We start from the raw sequence: 7,500 nt of genomic DNA on the forward strand, positions 1-7,500 counted from the left end.
CCGCGGGTAAAGGGACGTGGACGGCCGTGCTAGCGGGCTACCGCGGGTATCATCGTACGTGGTCGACCCGATAGCGAGCTACCGCGGGTAAAGGGACGTGGACGGCCGTGCTAGCGGGCTACCGCGGGTATCATCGTACGTGGTCGACCCGATAGCGGGCTACCGCAGGTAAAGGGACGTCGACGGCCTCGGTAGCGAGCTACCGCGGGTAAGAAGGGACGTGGTCGACCCGATAGCGGGCTACCGCAGGTAAAGGTACGTCGACGGGCTCGGTAGCGAGCTACCGCGGATAAGAAGGGACGTGGTCGACCCGATAGCGGGCTACCGCAGGTAAAGGTACGTCGACGGCCTCGGTAGCCAGCTACCGCGGGTAAGAAGGGACGTGGTCGACCCGATAGCGGGCTATCGCAGGTAAAGGAACGTCGACGGCCTCGGTAGCCAGCTACCGCGGATAAGAAGGGACGTGGTCGACCCGATAGCGGGCTATCGCAGGTAAAGGAACGTCGACGGCCTCGGTAGCCAGCTACCGCGGGTAAGAAGGGACGTGGTCGACCCGATAGCGGGCTACCGCAGGCAAAGGGACGTCGACGGCCTCGGTAGCCAGCTACCGCGGGTAAGAAGGGACGTGGTCGACCCGATAGCGGGCTACCGCAGGTAAAGGTACGTCGACGGGCTCGGTAGCCAGCTACCGCGGGTAAGAAGGGACGTGGTCGACCCGATAGCGGGCCATCGCAGGCAAAGGAACGTCGACGGCCTCGGTAGCCAGCTACCGCGGGTAAGAAGGGACGTGGTCGACCCGATAGCGGGCTATCGCAGGTAAAGGAACGTCGACGGCCTCGGTAGCCAGCTACCGCGGGTAAGAAGGGACGTGGTCGACCCGATAGCGGGCCATCGCAGGCAAAGGAACGTCGACGGCCTCGGTAGCCAGCTACCGCGGGTAAGGAGGGGACGTGGTCGACCCGATAGCGGGCCATCGCAGGCAAAGGAACGTCGACGGCCTCGGTAGCCAGCTACCGCGGGTAAGGAGGGGACGTGGTCGACCTGATAGCGGGCTATCGCAGGTAAGGGAACGTCGACGGCCTCGGTAGCCAGCTACCGTGGGTAAGAAGGGACGTGGTCGACCTGACAGCGGGCTAGCGCGGGTATAAGTGTACGTGGACGGCCTGATAGCGGGCTACCACGGGCTTATGCGGGTCTTCACGTCCCTACGTAGACTTTAACCCGCGGTAGCCCGCAAAAGGCCGACCACGTACCTTTACCTGCGGTAGAGACCCGTGATCGCCCGCTACCAGACAGGCCGACCACGTACCTACACGTATCGAGGAATAATGCCAGCCTGGGTCCTGACACGGCCTAAGTAACAGGCTTTAGGGTTAGGGTTAGGGTTAGGGTTAGGGTTAGGGTTAGGGTTAGGGTTAGGGTTAGGGTTAGGGTTAGGGTTAGGGTTAGGGTTAGGGTTAGGGTTAGGGTTAGGGTTAGGGTTAATTTAGGGTTAGGGTTAGGGTTAGGGTTAGGGTTAATTTAGGGTTAGGGTTAATTTAGGGTTAGGGTTAGGGTTAGGGTTAGGGTTAGGGTTAGGGTTAGGGTTAGGGTTAGGGTTAATTTAGGGTTAGGGTTAGGGTTAGGGTTAGGGTTAGGGTTAATTTAGGGTTAGGGTTAATTTAGGGTTAGGGTTAGGGTTAGGGTTAGGGTTAGGGTTAGGGTTAGGGTTAGGGTTAGGGTTAGGGTTAGGGTTAGGGTTAGGGTTAGGGTTAGGGTTAGGGTTAGGGTTAATTTAGGGTTAGGGTTAGGGTTAGGGTTAGGGTTAGGGTTAATTTAGGGTTAGGGTTAATTTAGGGTTAGGGTTAGGGTTAGGGTTAGGGTTAGGGTTAGGGTTAGGGTTAGGGTTAGGGTTAGGGTTAGGGTTAGGGTTAGGGGTAGGGGTAGGGGTAGGGTTAGGGTTAGGGTTAGGGTTAGGGTTAGGGTTAGGGTTAGGGTTAGGGTTAGGGTTAGGGTTAGGGTTAGGGTTAGGGTTAATTTAGGGTTAGGGTTAGGGTTAGGGACGGGCATCGTCAAGAGGCGGCTTAGGGTTAGGGTGTACGATGCCTGCCTGCCTTCGTTCGTTACGTTACGTTACATGAAATGTGATCGTTTCATCGAGAGACCTGCTGTACTATTCTTACGTGCGGCTTCCCGATGAAAAATTGTCAACCTGTAACACTTTTTGACTAGGCTATGGCTTTGGCCGGCCGCCGATGGTCGAGAGACCCGCGGTAACCTGTCCGCGTCTCACGTGCGACATCCCGATGAAAATTTCACCCACGTAAAAAATATTTACCGAGGGTATTGTTTGCCGGCCTGGATGGTCGAGAGACCCGCGGTAGCTCGCCTGCGTCTAACGTGCGGCTTCCCGATGAAAATTTCACCCTTCTAAATTTTTTTTTACCGAGGGTATAGTTTGACGGCCTCGATGGTCGAGAGACCCACGGTAGCCTGCCTGCGTCTATCGTGCGGCTTCCCGATGAAAATTTCACCCTTGTAAATTTTTTTTTACCGAGGGTATAGTTTGAAGGCCTCGATGGTCGAGAGACCCGCGGTAGCCTGTCCGCATCTAACGTGCGGCTTACCGATGAAAATTTCACCCTCGTAAAAAAATTTTACCGAGGGTATAGTTTGACGGCCTCGATGGTCGAGAGACCCGCGGTAGCCTGCCTGCGTCTAACGTGCGGCTGCCCGATGAAAATTTCACCCTCGTAAAATTTTTTTACCGAGGGTATAGTTTGAAGGCCTCGATGGTCGAGAGACCCGCGGTAGCATGTCCGCATCTAACGTGCGGCTTACCGATGAAAATTTCACCCTCGTAAAATTTTTTTACCGAGGGTATAGTTTGACGGCCTCGATGGTCGAGAGACCCGCGGTAGCCTGCCTGCGTCTAACGTGCGGCTGCCCGATGAAAATTTCACCCTCGTAAAATTTTTTTACCGAGGGTATAGTTTGAAGGCCTCGATGGTCGAGAGACCCGCGGTAGCCTGTCCGCGTCTAACGTGCGGCTGACCGATGAAAATTTCACCCTCGTAAAATTTTTTTACCGAGGGTATAGTTTGACGGCCTCGATGGTCGAGAGACCCGCGGTAGCCTGCCTGCGTCTAACGTGCGGCTGCCCGATGAAAATTTCACCCTCGTAAAAATTTTTTACCGAGGGTATAGTTTGAAGGCCTCGATGGTCGAGAGACCCGCGGTAGCCTGTCCGCGTCTAACGTGCGACACCACGATGAAAATTTCACCCTCGTAAAATTTTTTTACCGAGGGTATAGTTTGAAGGCCTCGATGGTCGAGAGACCCGCGGTAGCCTGTCCGCGTCTAACGTGCGACACCACGATGAAAATTTCACCCTCGTAAAATTTTTTTACCGAGGGTATAGTTTGAAGGCCTCGATGGTCGAGAGACCCGCGGTAGCCTGTCCGCGTCTAACGTGCGACACCACGATGAAAATTTCACCCTCGTAAAATTTTTTTACCGAGGGTATAGTTTGCCGGCCTGGATGATCGAGAGACCCGCGGTAGCCTGTCCGCGTCTAACGTGCGACACCGCGATGAAAATTTCACCCTCGTAAAATTTTTTTACCGAGGGTATAGTTTGCCGGCCTGGATGATCGAGAGACCCGCGGTAGCCTGTCCGCGTCCAACGTGCGACACCACGATGAGAATTTCACCCTCGTAAATTTTTTTTACCGAGGGTATAGTTTGCCGGCCTGGATGATCGAGAGACCCGCGGTAGCCTGTCCGCGTCTAACGTGCGACACCACGATGAGAATTTCACCCTCGTAAAATTTTTTTACCGAGGGTATAGTTTGAAGGCCTCGATGGTCGAGAGACCCGCGGTAGCCTGTCCGCGTCTAACGTGCGGCTTCCCGATGAAAATTTCAGCCTTGTAAAATTTTTTTACCGAGGGTATAGTTAGACGGCCTCGATGGTCGAGAGACCCGCGGTAGCCTGCCTGCGTCTAACGTGCGGCTTCCCGATGAACATTTCAGCCTTGTAAATTTTTTTTACCGAGGGTATAGTTAGACGGCCTCGATGGTCGAGAGACCCGCGGTAGCCTGCCTGCGTCTAACGTGCGGCTTCCCGATGAAAATTTCAGCCTTGTGAAATTTTTTTTTACCGAGGGTACAGTTAGACGGCTTCGATGGTCGAGAGACCCGCGGTAGCCTGCCTCGTCTAACGTGCGGCTTCCCGATGAAAATTTCAGCCTCGTAAAATTTTTTTACCGAGGGTATAGTTAGACGGCCTCGATGGTCGAGAGACCCGCGGTAGCCTGTCCGCATCTAACGTGCGGCTTCCCGATGAAGATTTCAGCCTTGTAAATTTTTTTTACCGAGGGTATAGTTAGACGGCCTCGATGGTCGAGAGACCCGCGGTAGCCTGCCTGCGTCTAACGTGCGGCCTTCCCGATGAAAATTTCACCCTTGTAAAAATTTTTTTTTTACCGAGGGTATAGTTTGAAGGCCTCGATGGTCGAGAGACCCGCGGTAGTCTGCCTGCGTCTAACGTGCGCCTTCCCGATGAACATTTCACCCTTGTGAAATTTTTTTTTACCGAGGGTATAGTTTGAAGGCCTCGATGGTCGAGAGACCCGCGGTAGCCTGCCTCGTCTAACGTGCGGCTTCCCGATGAACATTTCAGCCTTGTGAATTTTTTTTACCGAGGGTATAGTTAGACGGCCTCGATGGTCGAGAGACCCGCGGTAGCCTGCCTGCGTCTATCGTGCGGCTTCCCGATGAAAATTTCAGCCTTGTAAATTTTTTTTACCGAGGGTGTAGTCAGACGGCCTTCGATGGTCGAGAGACCCGCAGTAGCTTGCCTGCGTCTACCGTACGGCTTCCCGATGAACATTTCAGCCTTGTAATTTTTTTTTACCGAGGGTATAGTCAGACGGCCTTCGATGGTCGAGAGACCCGCGGTAGCTTGCCTGCGTCTAACGTACGGCTTCCCGATGAACATTTCAGCCTTGTAAAATTTTTTTACCGAGGGTGTAGTCAGACGGCCTTCGATGGTCGAGAGACCCGCAGTAGCTTGCCTGCGTCTACCGTACGGCTTCCCGATGAACATTTCAGCCTTGTAATTTTTTTTTACCGAGGGTATAGTCAGACGGCCTCGATGGTCGAGAGACCCGCGGTAGCCTGTCCGCGTCTAACGTGCGGCTTCCCGATGAACATTTCACCCTCGTAAAATTTTTTTTACCGAGGGTATACTTTGCCGGCCTGGACGATCGAGAGACCCGCGGTAGCCTGTCCGCGTCTAACGTGCGACACCACGATGAAAATTTCACCCTCGTAAAAAATTTTTACCGAGGGTATAGTTTGCCGGCCTGGATGATCGAGAGACCCGCGGTAGCCTGTCCGCGTCTAACGTGCGACACCACGATGAAAATTTCACCCTCGTAAAAAATTTTTACCGAGGGTATAGTTTGCCGGCCTGGATGATCGAGAGACCCGCGGTAGCCTGTCCGCGTCTAACGTGCGACACCACGATGAAAATTTCACCCTCGTAAAAAATTTTTACCGAGGGTATAGTTTGCCGGCCTGGATGATCGAGAGACCCGCGGTAGCCTGTCCGCGTCTAACGTGCGACACCACGATGAAAATTTCACCCTCGTAAAATTTTTTTACCGAGGGTATAGTTTGCCGGCCTGGATGATCGAGAGACCCGCGGTAGCCTGTCCGCGTCTAACGTGCGACACCACGATGAAAATTTCACCCTCGTAAAATTTTTTTACCGAGGGTATAGTTTGCCGGCCTGGATGATCGAGAGACCCGCGGTAGCCTGTCCGCGTCTAACGTGCGACACCACGATGAAAATTTCACCCTCGTAAAAATTTTTTACCGAGGGTATAGTTTGCCGGCCTGGATGATCGAGAGACCCGCGGTAGCCTGTCCGCGTCTAACGTGCGACACCACGATGAAAATTTCACCCTCGTAAAAAATTTTTACCGAGGGTATAGTTTGCCGGCCTGGATGATCGAGAGACCCGCGGTAGCCTGTCCGCGTCTAACGTGCGACACCACGATGAAAATTTCACCCTCGTCAAAAATTTTTACCGAGGGTATAGTTTGCCGGCCTGGATGATCGAGAGACCCGCGGTAGCCTGTCCGCGTCTAACGTGCGACACCACGATGAAAATTTCACCCTCGTGAAAAATTTTTACCGAGGGTATAGTTTGCCGGCCTGGATGATCGAGAGACCCGCGGTAGCCTGTCCGCGTCTAACGTGCGACACCACGATGAAAATTTCACCCTGGTAAATTTTTTTTACCGAGGGTATAGTTTGCCGGCCTCGATGGTCGAGAGACCCGCGGTAGCCTGCCTGCGTCTAACGTGCGGCTTCCCGATGAAAATTTCACCCTTGTAAAAAAAAATTTACCGAGGGTATAGTTAGACGGCCTTCGATGGTCGAGAGACCCGCGGTAGCCTGTCCGCATCTAACGTGCGGCTTCCCGATGAAAATTTCACCCACGTAAATTTTTTTTTTTACCGAGGGTATAGTTAGACGGCCTCGATGGTCGAGAGACCCGCGGTAGCTTGCCTGCGTCTAACGTGCGGCTTCCCGATGAAAATTTCACCCTTGTAAAAAACATTTACCGAGGGTATAGTTAGACGGCCTCGATGGTCGAGAGACCCGCGGTAGCCTGTCCGCATCTAACGTGCGGCTTCCCGATGAAAATGTCACCCTCGTAAATTTTTTTTACCGAGGGTATAGTTAGACGGCCTCGATGATCGAGAGACCCGCGGTAGCTTGCCTGCGTCTAACGTGCGGCTTCCCGATGAAAATTTCACCCTTGTAAATTTATTTTACCGAGGGTATAGTTAGACGGCCTCGATGGTCGAGAGACCCGCGGTAGCTTGCCTGCGTCTAACGTGCGGCTTCCCGATGAAAATTTCACCCTTGTAAAAAAAATTTACCGAGGGTATAGTTAGACGGCCTCGATGGTCGAGAGACCCGCGGTAGCCTGTCCGCATCTAACGTGCGGCTTCCCGATGAAAATGTCACCCTCGTAAAATTTTTTTACCGAGGGTATAGTTAGACGGCCTCGATGATCGAGAGACCCGCGGTAGCCTGTCCGCGTCTAACGTGCGACACCACGATGAAAATTTCACCCTCGTAAAAATTTTTTTACCGAGGGTATAGTTTGCCGGCCTTGATGATCGAGAGACCCGCGGTAGCCTGTCTGCATCCAACGTGCGACACCACGATGAAACGTTCACCCCCGTAAAAACTTTTTACCGAGGGTATAGTTTGCCGGCCTTGATGATCGAGAGACCCGCGGTAGCCTTGTCCGCGTCTAACGTGCGACACCACGATGAAAATTTCACCCTCGTAAAAATTTTTTACCGAAGGTATAGTTTGCCGGCCTTGATGATCGAGAGACCCGAGGTAGCCTGTCCGCGTCTAACGTGCGACACCACGATGAGAATTTCACCCTCGTAAATTTTTTTTACCGAGGGTATACTTTGCCGGCCTCGATG

Source organism: Mytilus trossulus, unplaced genomic scaffold (genome assembly GCF_036588685.1).
Source record: "Mytilus trossulus isolate FHL-02 unplaced genomic scaffold, PNRI_Mtr1.1.1.hap1 h1tg000897l__unscaffolded, whole genome shotgun sequence".
Lineage (NCBI taxonomy): Eukaryota > Metazoa > Mollusca > Bivalvia > Mytilida > Mytilidae > Mytilus > Mytilus trossulus.